Source organism: Mastigoproctus giganteus, chromosome 10 (genome assembly GCF_048544385.1).
Source record: "Mastigoproctus giganteus isolate SK-2022 chromosome 10, ASM4854438v1, whole genome shotgun sequence".
Taxonomy (NCBI): Eukaryota; Metazoa; Arthropoda; class Arachnida; order Uropygi; family Thelyphonidae; genus Mastigoproctus; species Mastigoproctus giganteus.
In genome coordinates, this window is record NC_143584.1 from 84,289,911 (window position 1) to 84,309,506 (window position 19,596).

The 19,596-nt window shown below is 40.6% G+C and overlaps 1 protein-coding gene across 4 annotated transcripts in view; it reads left to right on the forward strand.

Moving 5' to 3' along the window:
- Window positions 1-19,596, forward strand: part of c11.1 (maestro heat like repeat family protein c11.1) — a 1,259,325-nt gene that overhangs the window by 1,110,966 nt on the left and 128,763 nt on the right. The gene's annotated exons all lie outside the window — the stretch shown is intronic.

Below are 19,596 nucleotides of genomic sequence, written 5' to 3' on the forward strand. Positions count from 1 at the left end.
CAAATCTGGAAGTAAAAGAACCACTGGGTGGCAGTGATCACATTGCAGTGTATTGATGTGGTATTTACATCGGAAGGACAGAATTCATGGGATACCTGATTCCTGGGAAACACGACACTGTCACCCCTCTCGCTAGTGGATGAACCCACCGCTTGGCAGGTGTATAGGTACACTGCATCACTCCATTCACATAGATGGTAATTTGATGTCAGTATGGATAAAGGAGGGCTTAGAGGAGAACAGGTATCCTGTGTGTTATCAGATACTCAGTCTAAAACACTGATGGATCCAATATCTTTCTACTACAGAAGATTTCGGAGACGTCCGGTTGGCCTGCCTCCCTAAAATCAACTCTTGCACACATTCTCGATGGTAAGCCCTGTTACGTCACTTAGGTGGCAACGAACATGTAGAGTGGTTCTCTTCAAGATGCCTGGTCAGCATGAAGAGGAAAAGACCAAACCCTCCAGCATGTGACAGCACGACAAAACAAAGGGCCCTCAGTCCCCAGCGGCTTTCACTCCCCATCTTACAGCAGCAAGAGGATCAGTGTGGAAGCAGAGGGTGCTAAGAATCTCTGGGTATGACCAGGCTGCTATGCACGGAAATTGAACTTGGTCTGTTACAACGTAAGATCACTCATCGGTGAAGACAGGATATTAGAGCTGGAAAAGGAATTATAAAAGGTGAATTGGAATATCATCGGTTTGGCTGAAACAAGAAGAAGAAATGAATCACTTATAAGTTTATCAAGTGGAAATTTGCTGTACACCAATGGAAACAGTGAAAGGAGTGAAGGTGGAGTTGGGTTTCTGGTCCATAAAGATTTAAAAAACAACATTTTGGAATTCAAAAGTACATCACCAAGGGTGTTAAGACTAATACTTAAGATTTCTAAGAGGTACAAGATAAAGGTTATAATGATTTATGCACCAACATTTGAGCCATGATGATGAACTGGTTGAAGAAATGTACACCAAAATTGAGTGTCTTCTAGATGAGCAGAAAACCCACTACACTATTATTATGGGGGACTTCAATGCTAAGGTTGGAAAAAGACAAAACAGCGCAGAAAGGGGAACTATAGGAAATTTTGGAATTGTTGAAAGAAATGAAAGGGCGAAAGACTTGTGGAATTTGCAGAATCTCAAGAATTGTCAGTAATGAACACTTTTTTCAAGAAAAGGGTGAACAGAAAGTGGACATGGAAGAGTCCAAATGGATTAACAGCTAATGAAATCAACTTCATCCTCACTAACAGAAGATATATTGTGAATGATGTTACTGTCCTGAATAAGGTAAATGTTGGAAGTGATCACAGAATGGTAAGATGTACAAGTGTACAAAAAATAGATGTAGGAAAGGAAAGGAAAAAACTGACTCGAGTAAATAATACAAAGGTCTTTGAGATAACAGAAGAGGAGAAAAAGCAGTATGGACTGGAACTTAAGAACAAGTTTGAGCTTCTGCAGACTGCTCAGGACCAAGATATCAACGAAGAATATTACAACTTCCTGAAAGTGATTAAAGCCCAAGAAACCTATAGGGAAAAAGAAATCCAAAGAAGAAACAATTAGCCAAGAAACACTTGTCATGATGAACCAAAGACGACAAATGAAGAGCAAGAAAAACACTGACAGGGAGAAAATTGAGTATACTGAGTTATGCAAAGCCATTAGAAAGAGACTCAGAGAGGACATAAGAAGATTTAACACAAGAAAAGTAGAACAAGCATTAAGGGAAAACAAAGGATTTAAATCAGCAGCCATGAGCAGTAATACAGCAAGACAAATGATACTGAAACTGAAGAATAGCGATTGTGTACTTATAAACAGCAGAGAAGGCATAATTCAAATAGCAGAAGACTACTATAGAGAATTATACAAGGAGCGAGGGAATGATACCAGCAGTGGGGAAGATGGATTGCAAAGTAGCAACACATACGACATACCCGATATTCTTCCTGATGAGGCAGAACATGCATTGAAGAAAATGAAGAATCAGAAAGCCCCAGGGGAAGATGAAGTTACTGTAGAGTTGTTAAAATTGGGAGGAAGAGAAATAACACAAAAACTGGCAAGGCTCTTCACAAAGTGCATTAGAAAAGGTGTGATGCCTAAGCAGTGGAATAATGCAATCATAGTTTTGCTGCATAAGAAAGGAGATAAATCAGAAATTGGAAATTATAGACCAATTAGCTTGTTATCCCACATCTACAAGTTGTTCACAAGGGTCATTACTAACAAATTAGAAAGAATACTTGATGAGAATCAACCGAAAGAACAAGCTGGCTTTAGGACAGGATTCTCAACTAGGGATCAAAAGTAATGATGTAAAACAAGTAAAACAAAAGTAATGTTGAACAAGTATGCCACAGAAAGGGAAATAATGATTGAAGGAGCTGTAATTGAAAAGTTGGAGTCATATATTTATCTGGGACAAGTTATTAGCTGTAATAATGATAAATGGCTGGAAGTCAAGAGAAGAATAAATTTTGGATGGATAGCATTCAGGAAATATAGTCACATACTGAAGAGCAATATCCCAGTTTGTCTGGAATGTAAAATAATGAACCAATGTATACTCCCCACCATGATTTATGGAAGTGAAACTTGGCCACTCACCAAAAGAATGGAAGAGAAGCTGAGAACTACACAGCGAAGAATGGTACGAATTATATTGGGAATCAGACTGTTAGATAAGAAGAGAAACACATGGATTAGGCAGCAAACTCAAGTAAAGGACATTCTTATCAAAACTAAAGAACTAAAATTATCTTGGGCAGGACACATAGCTTGAAGACATGATGACAGATGGACTAAGAAAATAACAGAATGGTACCCAAGAGGAGCTAGAATAAAACCTGGAAGACAAAGGAGGAGATGGATAGATGAAATTCATGAGTTTGTGGGTAGCAAATGGATGGCCAGTGCTGAAAACAGAAGGAACTGGAAAGTTTCTGGAGAGGCCTTCATCCTGCAGTGCATTGAAAGTGGCTGATGATGATGGATAAATGTCATGAGTTAACCGACTTTGAAAGAGGGATGTTAGTGGGTGCCCGACGCATGGGTCAGTCTATCACAGAGGTGCTACAGAAATTGCACTATCCACATTGACAGTATCAAGAATCCCATTGCTAACACCACAACACAGGACTGTATGCCTCAACTGGGCCAAAGAATATCGGCACTGGACCTTGGATGATTGGAGATGGATCTCTTGGTTGAATGAGTTCCATTTCCAGTTATTTCGAGCAGATGGGAGGGTGCATATCAGGCAGAAATCGCACAAAGCTATGCACCTGCCATGTCAACAAGGAACTGTTCGGGCAGGTAGACATGTGCCAGTTGAACACGCCCTAGACCTTTACCGACTGTAATGGTCTGGGGCATATTCAACTGGCACATGTTGGGACCTCTGGTACGTCTATATGCACCAGAATGATCCAGGTTACGTGTCCAACCTTACAGACCATCTACATCCCTTTATTGTCATTGTGTACCCACAGGGCAATGGACTCTTCTAGCAGGACAATGTGCCTCCCCACAGAGCTATGGTGACTAGAACATGGTTCAAAGAGCATTCCACAGATGTTACCACCATGGAATGTCCTTCCCATTCACCCACTGGACACAAACCCTGTGGAGCATCTTTGGGATGCTGTGGAAAAGTCCGTTCAAGCTTTGGATCCTCCATCCAGGAATATGATGGAATTATGACAGTGGTGTAGCTGGGGCAAAGGAGGAAGGCTTTTGCTTTCGTAAGCAACTACGGTGGTTACAGACAGTTTTTTAATTTTATACAGTGGGACTAACTGATAATGTTACCAAGAGAAAATTCTGAATGGGAAGCATTCAGAGAAAAAATTTTAGACACTACATATACTGTTAAAGTCTTAGACCTAAGTGGATATCACATGAACTGATTAAACTCGCGGCAGAGAAGAAAAATGCATGGGATACACATGAATTATCAGGTGCCAGCAGTATATATATTAACTAGTGTACATTCAACTTACAGAGAAGGTCAGGCAAGCTAAAGCAGATTTTTAGATGGCTCAGCTAAAGATGCAATAAAAAACAAAGGTTTTTTTACTTATGGAAACATTAGAAGAAAAAGATTGAATCACATTGGTTTACTGGATATCAGTGAATTTAATTGTAGATAATCCTGCAATCTGAGCAGGATTGCTAACAACCTTGCACAGATTGCTGACATATGAATCAAGAAAGCAAGCTTATATAGCATCAGCCAAAAAAAAAAAAACACCCTTCTCATTTCACCCATCCACTCGGTCCAAATGTTTGTCTAGTTCAGCCTTGAATCTATTTAAGCTATCAACTTCTACGACAGATGGAAGCTTGTTCCAGCAATCAACCACCTGCTGGAAAAAGGCACACTTCCACACATCTTTCCTACAACTGTCTTTCCTCAATTTGAATTTATACTATCGCAGGCAATTATTCTGAACAAGAGGAAGAATCCCATCATCATTGAACAGGCTCAAACCGTTCAAGGCTTTATACACCTAAATCAGATCACCTTGCAGGTGCCTAGTCTCCAGACACTGTAATTTGCAAATTTAAGCCTTTCTTCCTAAAAGCAACCCTTCGTTCCATTCACTAATCTTGTTGCCCTTCTCTGTACTTGTACCAACAGCTCTACATCCTTCTTAAAATGAGGCCTTCAGACCTGTATGCAGTACTCAAGGTGTAGCCTGACCATTGCCTTATACAAGAGGATAATCACCTGCTATTCCCTGCCAGAAAAATTCCTGTATATCAATGACAAGACACCATGAGCTACTCTTGCAGACCATCTGACAACTCAGAAAACTTCATATCTGCCTGCACAATTACTCCCAGGTCCTTTTAACTCTCTACCACTGTCAGTGTAGTACCACACAGTTGATATGTTACTCTGGGGTTACTTTTTCCATAGGCAGTACTTTATATTTGTCAAAGTTAAACTTCAGTTGCCCCTCTCTGCCCATCTACTCAACTTTTCTAGATCCTGTTGCAGCAACGTACTGTCATTAACAACCCTGCCAACCTCTGTATCATCTGCAAACTTGGACATTAAGCCTCATGTACCATCGTCAATATTATTAATGAATACAGAAAACGACAACACTGTACGCTGGGGGGTTCCTCTAATAACATTAGTCCACGAAGAGCAGTGTCCAATGATTACCACTCTCTGTCTTTTCCCACTCAAGCATCCCTTTATGCATAGTAGCAATTTGGCTCCAGTGCCACACTGCTCTAATTTGTGCATCAGTCTTTCATGTGTAACAGTATCAAAAGCCTTTCTAAGATCCAAATACATGATATCAAAATTATTCTTTGCATCCAGTTCCTTTGTGACCACATCATAACATCCTATCAAATTGGTCAGACAAGAGCCTCCTTAACAAACCCATGCTGTGTCCGAGCTAGAACTGAAGTCTTGTCTAGATGGTCCTGCAATGCTTCTTTAACCAGAGCCTCCATTAATTTTCCCAGAACAGAAGTTAAACTAACAGGTCTGTAATTACCTGTGTAGCCCTTTGATCCTCCTTTGTGGATTGGGGTCACATTTACACATCTCCAGTCCATGGGTACCTCTCCTCAGTCCAAGGAAGCTCTCATAATTTTGGTTAAGAATTTGCTTACTTCCTTTTCTGTCTCCTTTAATATAACTGGATAGAGTCCATCCTCCCCAGGTGATTTTCTTGTTTAACTTCAACAATTTCTCCTCTGCTTTGCTCTCAATTATTACAAAATCATTTAGCTCTCTGCCAGAGTTTGAAGAATTTCTGGTATTCCCCTCCCTGAATGTCTCCTCATGTTTGAAGGTAGATGCACAATACTCATTCCGTTTGTCAGCTACCTGAGAAGGATCATCAACATTTGAACCGCCGATATCAAGTGGACCAATTTGATTCATCCCCTTCCTTCTAGAGTTTGCTAAAGAACTCTTTGCTGTTTTTCTTTGCATCCATTGCCAAAGATTTTTCCTAATCTGCCTTTGTCTGATTAACCTCCTTCGTGACTTGGTTACATACTATTTTATATCTATCATAGGTTTCAGTGTCTCCTGTTAATTTATATGTATCCCATGCATTTTTCTTCTCTGCCACATGTCTAATTAGTTCCTCTGACATCCATTTAGACCTAAATCTTGAACAATATTTATTTGTTGGTATGAAAAGCCTAGTAGCCTTCCAAGATTAATTCTTTGAATGCTTCCCACTTTGAATTTGCTGTTGGTAACATCATCAGTTGGTCCCACCGTATAGCATATAATACTGTCTCAGAGCACCGTAGTCACCTTTACGAAAGCAAAAACCCTTCCCTGCATGGTAAGACACTGATTTACTGGACCACTCTATTACTCTGTACAGTTGTTTATTATATTCATCAGGGTCATTAGGCCTATAACACACTCCTACTCCCAATTTTGATTTCCCAGTGCTTTGTCACACCAAACAGGCTCGACACTGCACTGTCCAGTGATGTCGACCAGCTGTACTTCCTTGGATTTTATGTGTTTCTTAACCCTTAACCCATTAGCATAACCCCTCTTCCCTTCTATCCTGTCTATCCTGCCTGCATACATTGTACTCCCCAAATTCCATTTCTGCATTCCTTATATCTGTGTGACACCACGTCTCTGTTATCCCAACAATATCTGCCTTGGAAGGTTTGACTAACACCTGAAATTCATCAAATTTATTTACCTAACTCCTAGCATTGGTGTACACACAAGTATACATGCACTTGTTTCTATTCTTAGCCACCCTAACACAGCCCATGTATTTACTTGTGCTGCAGTGACTCCCAGCAGTCTCTGGAATCCCCTGAACTTTGTTTTGCCAGGCTGCTGCTCTTTTCAATAGAAGCAGTGCAACTAAGAATCACGTTCAGCTCTGCCAGCGGCTACTGTTAATCTATTAGTCCGTGTATCCCCACCCCAAGCTAGCAGTTTTCTGACCCACCTAACTCTGCTTCGATAACATCAGCAAATATTCTTGTACCATTTCTAAAAGGCCAGATTTATGTAGATTATTCTTATTATTAGCCATATGATGCGAGGAAGCCTGAGGCTTATGTTGCACCAACCAAAAAAAAATTCCCGAGTTACCCAGAGAGAGAGAGAGAGAGAGAGAGAGAGAGAGAGAGAGAGAGTCAGAAGTAGAAAGGAATCACCAAGAAAGAGAAGAGTGATGATATCCAGCACAGGACCCTGGGTTTGCCTAGCCCATACTCACCAGATGTGAGCCCCTGGGGTAGTTAGTGAGTGTTTGTATAGTGTTAGTATGGGTTTGTGTTGTTCGTCTGTCCTCTTAGCCTAAAGGCATGTATTTTCACCAGCTCTGCCAGTGGCTACTGTTAATCTATTAGTCTGCTCTAGTTTATCGTCCAGTGCCACGAGGAGGCGGGGTCAGACAGTGGGAAGCATAAAGCACTGGCTGGGCAATCCCTGATGCAGCCAAGGCTACAGACAGAGAGAGCCCAGTTAAAAAAAAAAAAAAAAAAAACTGAAAGTTTGAAGATGGTAATGGGGAGATAGGAAGTGGGATAGTTGTAGGAAAATAGAGGGGACAGTAGTGGAGTTGCCTGCCTATGGGAAAGGGATAGAGAAGTGGGTGTCCCCTAGGTCAAGATGCCCATCCTGCTTTGGGGATGGGTAGTATATGATGGCTGGCACTGAGGTAACCCACCAGGTGAAGGGGGAGGTTTCCACCAAGATTAGGGGATGGGGGGTGAGATATCAATCAACTCAGGTGGTAGGAATGAAAGAACATAGGGAAAGAGTCCCTATGTAGGAGGGCCTGCATTGGTGCTCTATCCCACACTGGCCAGGGGCAAGCCACACCAGCCAGTGTCTACATCCTATGCCACACCGGCTGAGTAGCCACAGTATGGTGTCTGCTTGGATGGGTAGGTGACCTAGGCCATCCACCTATCATCCTATCCAGAGGGTAGGGTGGGAGAGAGACATATTTACTTCATTCATATCCATATTTACACTCTACTTTCATTCTGTTTTGTACTTTTTTTTCTTACATTTTATGCTAATTTTTTAACCTTTTTCTTACAGTTTCTGTTAGTTTATATGGGTTTTTTTCCCACTCACTCATTCATCTTCTTTCTCACACACCGGGGAGATGGACTGCAATGATGTGTAATATAATTTAATATACTAATACACAATAATTAAGCTAAATAAGTAAGGAATATTAAAGATTAAAAGTAGGGTTGGTGTATACTTAACTGTAACATTAATGGTTTGTGTTCTTTTCTCATACACTTTTACACTCTCATTTATTTATTCTTCTGGCTTTCTTTTCATTTGTTTGTCTCTTACTTTCTACATCACTCTCTGGGCACCTCAACTTACTATTATTCTTCATTAGTCTTGCAGGCCCAACTGCATTGTTTGCAAGCCACGGGAGAATGCAATGAGTAGGTTTATGTTATTAGTAAATATTTGATAGTATGTATAAACTGATATGAGTTATTATATCTGCTTGTTATTATATATTTCAGCCAATTACATTTGCTGTTTCACTCATTCCCTCTCTCTCTTTCCCTCATACTGGGTCACGCCCTTTCACCAGAACTGACATTAATTTTCTTTTACCATATTTCCAATTCACTCTTTCATTCAGTGCCCAGCCCATTTATTTTATCTTTCATTCATTCTACATTGCATCCCCTTGCTACTAGCTTTCTAATATTTTTCAGCTAGTTTGCTTCACTGGCTGCCTGTACATCTTCCTCCCCTATATGATTACTTATTTGGTGTGGGCCCTCAGGTAGGGTAGTCCTATGGGGGGGGGGTTTACCAGGTCAATTCAGTTTTGTCATGTAGGTTTCTGTCAGGGCACTGAATGCAGCTATCCTGACAGTTTTTAGACATCATCTAGGTGGGGTGGGAGACATGTTTAACTGAAGGAGGGCTGAATTGCCCTTCTTTGGATAGTTTTGCTCATTTCAAATACTTTTGAAATGAGCAATTGTGTTGAAGGTTGTGAAAACTATAATTTTCCTCTTCTATTATGAATAGATGCTCTTCTCCCCTGGGAAGGGGGGCAATCTGTGCTATTAACTGTGTTCTGGGGATGTCATAAATTATACATTCATATAGAATGTGTGCTCAGTCTGGGAAGACTGGACACACATTCTGTATGGTGCAGTTTGAGTCATCAGTCAGCCACAAGGAGGTTAGTTTCACCTTTATGGAGTCATAAACTGTCAATATAAATGCGAAAAGTCCAGGGGCTTACCACTTAGGTGGCTTTGGGCTGACCATTGCCACTCATGGCAAAAATCTTTTGGTAACCAGACCTCTGGTTTCCTACTCCCAATTTGTTTGCCATAGCTCACTGAGCTTTTGTGACTATTCTTTTTCTTTCAGTCTTGATGGTGTCGGGCTATCCCCTTGAATTCTGTGGGTATGCCCTATAATATAAATCTTTTTTGGCTACTTCCAAGTAAAGTGGGAGAGCACCAGCCAGCACCTGCAGTGCAGGTGTGCTTACAGTACAGCATACACTGGTGGCTGTTACTAGTGAGAAGTATATTCCTCTGTATTGATTCTAATTTATTCCGGTTTTTAACTATGCCCGAGCGGGTGAACCACGCACCAGCTCCGTAGATGATGACAGGCAAGAACACTGCTCGGTATATGATTGCTAGGGTCCTTCTTTTGAGCCCCCAGTCAGCCCGACTGATCCTGGCAATCATGCCCGCGTAGTTTCTCACTTTTTTTGTAAAGTATGCCAATGAGGATAATTTTATTTTATTTTTTAATTTTAATTTGAGGGAGGTCTCCTTCCAAAAGTATGGATTTAGTTTTTTCAGATGATATCCTGAGCATATGCATTTGTGCCCACTCCTGCAACTGCAGGAGTGGGCACAAAGTGGGTGGCATTTGATCTTTGCTCTACAACCACTTGCTTGTTACCTTTTACAAGGATAATCAAGTCATCTGCAAAGTGGCTAGGCTTTTCACCAGGCCCAGGTCGAAGGCTAGAAATTCATCCAGAAGAAAGGGCCAAGAATTGAACTTTGTGGGCAGCCTTTATTCACAGGTCGTGTCAATTGCTGGAACCCTGTGTGTACCGAGCCACTTCTGTCTTTGAGGTAGCTGTTTATTACCTTGTATAGGCTGTGTATGAGGCATTTGACGGCAGAGTCTCCTGAGGATACTGGGCCACTATAGTGAGTCAAATGCTCCAGCAAAGTCAATAGAAATTGCCAACATATATTTCTCCTCTGTATTTTTTACTGTTGTCAGTAGGTGGTGCATGGCATCCTCCGTAGAGTTGGCCTGCTTAAAACCATACTGATTGTTGGAATGTAAACTTGCTTCTGTATAGCACTGTCATAATCTGCTGTATATTAATCTTTTGTAGATTTTCCCTAATACAGAGAGTAGGGCTATTGGTCTGTATGATTTAGGATCAGTGGGGGGGGGGGGGTTCTCAGGGTTTTCGAGAATTAAGCTTAACACAGATTTTTTCCATATTTTTGGGAATATACCTTCTTTCATACAGTTGTTATATAGTGCTATTAGTTTATTTGGTGTTATTTCTACTAGTTTTTTGATAATTTAAACCTCTAAGAGGTCAAAACACGGGCATTATTATTTTTGGTTTTAGATAGTTCTATTTCTAAGTCTTCTACAGTAAACAGAGGTTCCATATTGGCATTGTCAAAATCAGTATTCTCTTTTATTATGTCTAGCTGGTTAGGGGAATATTCCCCAGCATCAGTCTGGTTAATACTCTCTAGGACGTTGCTAACAGATTCAGCCCAACACAAGGTTGGGTTCAATCTGGCTTGAAAGTTGTTTCAATTACATCAACTCTTGGCAACTTGTTGGTCACTATTCTGTAAACAGTTCCCCAAGGGTTATTGTTTCCAGAGGTTCCTGCCAAGTGCCCCAGGATTCTTTTTTCTTGTCTCTGATGAGGGACTATTATTGATTGCTGAGTTGCTGAGAGTTCTGTAAGAATTTCTCAGTGCATCCATCTAATTTTGTGGCCAAGATGTTCTAGCTCTTTGAAATTGTCTCCTCACTTTTCCTGAGTATAGTCAGTTCACAGCAGCACCACCAGGGGACTCCCTGCTTCCTCGATTTTTTACATGGGATTGATGGGTTTGATGTTTTTATTAAAATGTTGGTCATATTTAGTGCCTGCTCATCTGGACTACAGTTGTTACCTGATTTAGACCACTCATTTTACTCTGTTTGCAGCTCTGCTGCTGTACATTCTAAGGTATAACCTTAAAAAGGCAAACGTGCCAGTTTGCCTTTTTAAGGTTATACCTGTTGGATGTCAAAAGGTATAACCTTAAAAAGGTTACACCTTTCGACATCCAACAGTTGAGTTATTTGTAGTTGCCCGTTCAGTGATGGCTCTATGATCCGATGTAGTCTAGGCTGGCTGGACACACCAATCAGTAATTTTATAAGCTATTGAATTGGTGGCAAGAGTAACATCAATGTCATTCTCCCACGTAGTACTATACTAAAAGTTGGCAAGTTATTTGGTTGGTTTAGTACTTGAAATGGCGAGGTAGCTATGTAATCTGATAATCTTTGGCCATTGTGTATGCCTGCTCTGTCTTCCATATGGCTATGCCATAAGGCTGACCAGCAGTTGACATCAGCACACACTGATGTTTGCAGTAGGTAGCAACTTTATGACTGCTTGTAAGTAGTCTATGGTAGGGTTTAAGTCTTTGCCTGTTCTGGCCTAAAGAGATATGATATAGAACTGTCCTACAGCACTGGTGATATGGGCAACACTGCCACTGGGGGAGAAGAGGAGACCTACCTTTTCAGGGCGGATTAAGGATGAAATAGATCCCTGGCCATATTTAAATTTGAGGCCCCTTTAATATATATATATATATATATATATATATATATACACGAGGGGTTTCCAAAAAGTAAGGTTTCCATAACACTTTTTTTTTTCTTAATAATGGTGAAAGGGAATGAGGTGAAACATGGTGGACAGATAGACCAGTTAATAACGTTAAAAAAAATCGACAGTGCAGTGTTGCGATACTGTCGCCTCACAGCAGATTCCAGTTGCAAAATGGCGGCTACTGTGCAAGTGTGGTCCAAAACAGTTCATAAAGTTATTTGCTTTTTGCAAACAAGAGGGTCTTCACTGTGAACTGGTTGCTGTATATGGCGAAAAGGTGATGACAAAGAAGCAGGTGTGTTTTTGGTGCAATAAATTTAAAGTGGCCGTGTTGACATTGACGATCGACATCGGGCGGGCCTTCATCGAGCAAGACAGAAGACAGCATTTCGTGCATTAAGGGCATCGTTCTTGAAAACAGGCGATTGAAATTGCATGAAATTGCACAAATAGTGAATTTTAGTAAGTTGACTATTCACGAAATTGTTCACGATGTCCTTGGCTTTCAAAAGTTGTGCTACCACTGGGTGTCCCGACAATTGTCAGAGGAGGACAAAGCAAAACACAAGGGGATGTGTCTGGAGAATCTGTTGTGATACAGCAACGAAGGAGAGGATTTTCTCACTCGCATAACCACAGCAGACAAAACGTGAGTTCATCACTTTACCCCGGAGAACAAACAAGACCCCATGACCTGGAAACATCTACAATTTCCTGTGCACAAAAAATTCAGAACTGTTCCCAGTGTCCAAAAAGTCATGGCCACAGTGTTCTGGGATCACCAAGGCGTTCTGTTGGTAGATTTCTTGCCAAAGTGAGGAACAATCAATGCACAGTTTTACTGTGCAACACTGGAAAAACTGAAGGCCAACATTCGACGCAAACGACCAGGACTCCTGACAAGCGGCATGATTTTGTTGCATGACAATGCAACTCCACACACTATCCACACCACTCATGAGTGGTTGTGCCATAATCATTGGGAAACTCTGTCATACCCCCCCCTACAGCCCAGACTTAGCACCTTCAGACTTCGATTTGTTCAGTCCTCTGAAAAAATACCTTTCAGGAAAACATTTCACCACGGATGAGGAAGTTCATCAGGCGGTTGATGTTGGTTACTGCATGTGGGCACAGACTTCTTCAGTACTGGTATAGATAAACTGATGCATCTGATGATGTTGGGACAAGTGCATCGATAAAACTGGAGACTTTGTGGAGAAGTAACGCATGTTCACTTATTTCTTGGTGTGTAATTTCAACTTCATATTATCAAACATTATCGAGAGAAAAAATGTGTTACCTTACTTTTCGGAAACCCCACGTATGTATGTGCAACATATATACATATATCGCCCATACATATAAATACAAATACCACATGTAAAATAAGATACTACATGTAAAATACATGCAAAAACAAAAATGTAAAATAAGAGTTCAAAAATATTTTGTTTTTTTGACAAAAATAAAGTAATAATAAAAACAATTTTAATAGAAACTTTAAACTTATTTTACAATAAAATTGTACAAAAGAATAAACTTTTATTGTACAAAAGAATAAAATTTAAACACTTAACAAGTTAAGTTTAAGTATGCTTTTATATTACACGTTTTCTTGGTTTATTATTATTATTAAAAAAATTTATCACTACTTTGGAAAATATTTACACTGAAAATGAGGCCCCTCTTTGGATGAGTGGGCAGTTTGGCTGTAGCGTTAACACCCTGTACCTTTGTGACTGTGAGGTCAGCATTTTTAACCACTGTTGCTGTGGAAGGGACACCTGGGATGTATTCTATAATTTTATAGCCTCCTGGGTATCCTTGAACTTTATCCGTGTGTGTGTGTGTGTGTGTGTGTGTGTGTGTGTGTGTGTGTGTGTGTGTGTGTGTGTGTGTGTGAGAGGTTCTTGGAGCATAAAGATATCTATATAATATTTTCTTCTAATTTGAGTTTGATCTGATCTACAACAGTTCTTGCACTTTGAGCATTCAGTTGGACAAGATTTAAAGCCTTAGACATAAATATGTCTAGGGCTTTAAATTTACGTTTTCAATCTGGCCCATAGATGGTCCTAGATTGTATTTGTTTTGTCATATTCTTATAGCAAGGGCATTTCTTATCCCTGATGCTGTGTGCATGGTAAGTCAGCCATGCTGCCTTGTGGGGGTTGCCCATTTTGGCTGCTGATTTTTGTTTCTGCAGTTTTTATAGTCGTGCCCAGCCACTGCACAGTGACCACAGACAGGTTCTTTCTGACTGCAGTCCCTGGCAGTGTGTCCACATTTATGACAATTATAACATCTTGTTACAGGGAAGTAGTAGTAGGTAGTAGTAGTGGCGGCACGTGATGCAAGAAAGCAAGTGTATGAGCTTAGGCAGCATCAGCCAAAAAAAATTACAAAACAATCCCCTCTAAATGTTTGTCCAGCTCCTCCTTAAATTTATTTAACCTATCAACTTCCACAAAGACAGATGGAAGTCTGTTCCAGCAATTAACCACCCACTGGTTAAAGGCAAATTTCCGCACATCTATTCTTCATCTGTCCTTCTTCAATTTCAATTTATGCCCCGTTAGGTTCTTAATCTGAAAAAGTGGAAGAATCCTATCAGAATTCAACGCATTCAACCCATTCAAAGCCTCGTACACCTCAGTCAGATCACCTCGCAGGTGCCTAGTCTCCAGCTGCTGCAATTTGCAGAACTTAAGCTTCTTCTGGTAAGAGGATCCCTTCAATCCCCTCACCAATCGTGTTGCCCTTCTATGTACATGCAAGGCACCTCCGTAGCCAGATGGGCAGGAGCGGCAGTGCATAGCACACGCTTCTTGATTAGACTGGGGTTCGAGCCCATGACCACCAAATACGGAGGATGCGGAAAGGTCAGGGAATGACCACCACATATCCCCGGAGCAATATGGCCTTAGTTGCTAATGCTCCTAAAAACCAAATAACCACCACAACAACAACAACATCTCTGTACACACTCAAGCAAATCTACATCCTTCCTAAAATAAGGCCTCCAGACCTGCACGCAGTACTCAATGCATGGCCTGTGGCCTGACCATTGCCTTATACAGAGGGACAATCACCTCCTTTTCCCTGCTAGCAAAATTCCTGTATATCATTGACAACACCCCATGACCTGCCCTGTCAGCCTGTCTGCATTGCTCAGAAAACTTCATATCTGACTGCACAATTACTCCCAGGTCTTTTTCATTTTCTACCACCTTAAGTGTAGTACCACACAGTTGATTCGTTTCTCTGAGGTTACTTTTCTTTTACCCATATGCAGTACTTTGAATTTTTTAATGCTAAACTCCAGTTGCCACTTCTCAGCCCATCTGCCCAAATTTTCTAGATCCTGTTGCAGTAACACACTGCCATTAACAACCCTGTCAACCTTTTTATCATCTGCGATCTTCGATACTAAGCCTAATATACCTTCATCAATATCATTGATAAATATACAAAACAACAGTGGACTCCACTAATAACATTAGTCCATGAAGAGCAGCACCCATTAATTACCACCCTCTGTCTTTTCCCACTCAACCATCCTTTTATCCATTGTAGCAACTTACCCTTAATACCATTCTGCTCCAATTTGTGCAGTAGTCTTCCATGTGCAACAGCATATAAAGCTTTCCTGAAATCAAAGTATATGATATCAAAATAATTTTTTGCTACAGTTCCTTTGTAACCACATCATAATAACCAATCAGATTTGTCAGACAAGACTTTCGCTTAACTAACCCATGATGTGTCTGAATTATTGATCTAATATACTCCCTAAGTCTCTGGCTGGTCCAGTCAGCATAGATTCGTTGTTGTCCTTGTGGGTGACTCCAGATTTTTGGAGAAATCTCCACTATGATATTTATCTAGCCATTTTTCCCACATTTTGTGGTTATTTTGAGTTGGAACTGTTTAGCAAACTCTTCTGTGTTCATTATTTCCTGGAAGTTTTTATAATATATATATCTGTCATTAATTCTTTCTCAGGTGTATGTTGCAGGACATGAAATAGTAGAATACGTGGGTTCTTTTCCTTTGGTTTCTCTGGTTTTAAACCAAATTTTAAGATTTCAGGGTTTAGTTACTATCATTTTCAAGTCTTCTTTGTTGCTACTGTTGCTTCTTTGTTGCTACCTGCATAACTTAGGGTGTTCATTTCTTTGTAGTTATTCTTCTCCTCAGTTACATTGTTTATCCTGGATCTTAGTACTCTATTCTTTGTATTGCGTTCTATCACCCTTTGCTCTAAGACTGTCCAATCGTTAAAAATCTACAGTCTAGTTGCAGATGTTATTCTGTTTGTCTGGTTATGAAAGAAATCCTCTAGTACAATTTCAACTCTTTTAGGCCCCGGGTGCCAAGCGTATTTCAAGGCCAAGTGATACTTCTGCAATTCACAGAGTGCTGTTCAAATGCGATTAAAGTTATTTTTATGTTCTTACTTTTCTCTAAAGTCTTATTTTCAAAACTGTTCTATACTTGAAAAGCCACAAATTAGAATATAGAAAGGAAACCCACCTTCCTTTCTTTAACCATATTGCTAGGTCACTAACCAACTAACACATAACCGCTTTGTCTCCTAGTGGCACTGCTCCTGCCTCCCTGTGGCAGATAAGGCCTCTTGCCAAGGGCCAAAAGGAGCAAATATGGCAAACACAGACCATCAGGATATTGAGAACGATAATCCAAAGAGACAAAAGACTGATCGGATGGAGCAACCTTGCCCATTGTTCTTGATCATCCACTTACTTACTAGTCAGCCTATGAGTAAATTGTCTTCCTTTGTCACCCAAAAACATCTGGAGGGTATTAGCATTAGCATTGGCATATGATGCAAGAAAGGAAGCTTATGCAGCATCAGCCAAAAAAAAAAACCCCACTTCCACTTCACCCCTCCGTTCGTTTGAAATACCTGTCCAGCTGAACCTTAAATTTATTTAGGCTATCAACTTCCTCGACAAGGAATGGAAGTCTCTTCCACCAACCAACTACCCTCTGGCTAAAGGCAAATTTCTGCACGTCTATCCTACATCTGTCTTTCCTCAATTTGAATTTATGCCCTCTCAGGTGATTATTCTGAGAAAGAGGAAGAATCCCATCAGCATTGAGCATGCTCAAACCATTCAAGGCTTTATACACCTCTATCAGATCACTTTGAGGTGCCTCCCTAGCCAGGTGGGAAGGATCAGCAGTGCGTAGCACGCGCTTCTTGATTAGACCGGGGTTCGAGCCCGTCACCACCAAATACGGAGGATGTGGAAAGGTCAGGGAATGACCACCGCATATCCCGGAGCAATATGGCCTTAGTTGCTAATGCTCCTAAAAACCAAAACAAACAAACAAACAAATCTATCAGATCACCTCGCTGGTGCCTAGTCTCCAAACACTGTAATCTGCAAAACTTAAGCCTTTCTTCGTAAGAGTTAGTACCCCTTTTGTTCCATTCACTAATCTTTTGCCCTTCTCTGTACTCGTTCCAGCAGCTCTACATCCTTCTTGAAATGAGGCCTCCAGATCTGTATACAGTACTCAAGGTGTGGCCTGACCATTGCCTTTTACAAGGGAATAATCACCTCCTTATCCCTGCTAGAAAAATTCCTGTATATCATTGAAAAGACACCATGAGGTACTCTTGCAGTCCGTCTGCACTGCTCAAAGAACTTCATATCTGCCTGCACAATTACCCCCAGGTCCTTTTCATTCTCTACCACTGTCTGTGTAGTACCACAGAGTTGATATGTTGCTCTGGGGTTGCTGTTTACATGGGGTTATGTGGGGTTACATTTGTCAATGTTAAACTTCATTTGCCACTTCTCAGCCCATCTGCTCAACCTTTCCGGATCCTGTTGCAGCAGCATAGTGTCAGCAGTGTTCTCGACAACCCTGCCAACCTTTGTATCGTCTGCAAACTTGGACATTAAGCTTGATATACCATCATCAATATCATTTATAAATACAGAAAACAATAATGGACCCAACACTGAACCCTGAGGGACTCCACTAATAAAATTAGTCCACGATGAGCAGTGTCCATTGATTACCACTCTCTGTCTTCTCCCCCTCAACCACCCCTTTATCCATAGCAGCAATTTGCCTCCAATGCCACACTGCTCCAATTTGTGCAGCAGTCTTCCATGTGCAACAGTATCAAAAGCCTTTCTAAGATCCCAGTATATAATATCAAAGTTATTCTCTGCATCCAGTTCTTTTGTGACTGCATCATAGTATTGGTCAATCAAATTGGTCAGGCAAAACTTCCCCTTAACAAAACCATGCTGTGTCCGAGCTATAACTGAAGTCTTGTCTAGATGATCGTGCAGTGCTTCTTTAACCAGTGCCTCCATTAATTTTCCTGCATCAGAAGTTAAACTTACAGGTCTATAATTACTTGTGTCGGCCTTTGATCCTCCTTTGGATATTTTTGCAGGATCCTGATTGCAGTCTCTTAACTGTCCTGGGAGACAGTTAAGAGACTGCAACCAGAATGTCTTATAATGGGGGATTTTAACTTCCCAGATAATGAATGGAACTTGCGGATTGGTCACTCACACACTAGTAAGACTTTTGTGGATGATTGTTTTCTACAGCAGCATGTTCGAGAGCCAACCAGAGAGGGTAATACTCCTGATCTGGTTATCAGCAGTGATCATTCATGCATTAAGAATTTGCAGATAAAGGAACCACTAGGTTGCAGTGATCACAGTGTACTGATGTAGGATTTACTTAAAGATATAATTACAATCACGGGTAAAGGAAAGGGTTTTTGCTTCCGTAAAGGTGAGTATAATGGTCTCAGACAGTTTTTAAATTCTGTACAGTGGGATCAACTGATGATATTACCAACAGTAAATTCTAAGTGGAAAGCATTCAAGGAATTAATCATGGAAGCTACTAAAAGTTTCATACCTATTAAGAAATATTGTTCAAGGTTTAGGTCTAAATGTTTATCTAATGAGACTCGTGACAGAGAAGAAAAATGCATGGATGCATATAAATTATCAAGCGACTCAGAAGCCTATGGCAGATATAAGCTAGTCTGTAATCAGGTCACAAAGGAGGTTAGGCAGGCAAAGGCAGATTACGAGAAATCTTTGGCGAAAGATGCTAAGAAAAACAGCAAGGATTTCTTTACTTATATAAATTCTAAAAGGAAAGGGATGAATCTGATTGATCCACTTTATATCGATGGTTTGACTGTTGATGATCCTGCTCAGATAGCAAACAAACTGAATGAGTATTTTGCATCTACATTCACACATGAGGAGTTATTTATTAAGTTATTTATTTATAAACACATTCATTCCCAGCTATTCTCCTGCAGCATGTCCAATCAGTCAATCAGCTTTTGCTGGATCTGTGGCCATTCTGGCATTCCAGGAAATGAAAGTGCTGACTTTGCTGCTAAACATCCTCAACCCGCTTTCTGACAACATCCTCAGGTTCCTTACACCAGTTATAAGCCTGTTATTCTCAAATCATGTTATGACAACTGGTCACAGATCTGGAAAAGACCAACAATAAACTTTACCAGATAAAATGAGAACCACAGCTGTGGCTCTCTAGCTTCCGACAAAACAGACGAGAGGAACTGGTGTTGGCAAGACTGAGAATGATTTTTTTTTGATAAATTTTTGTATGGGCGGCTC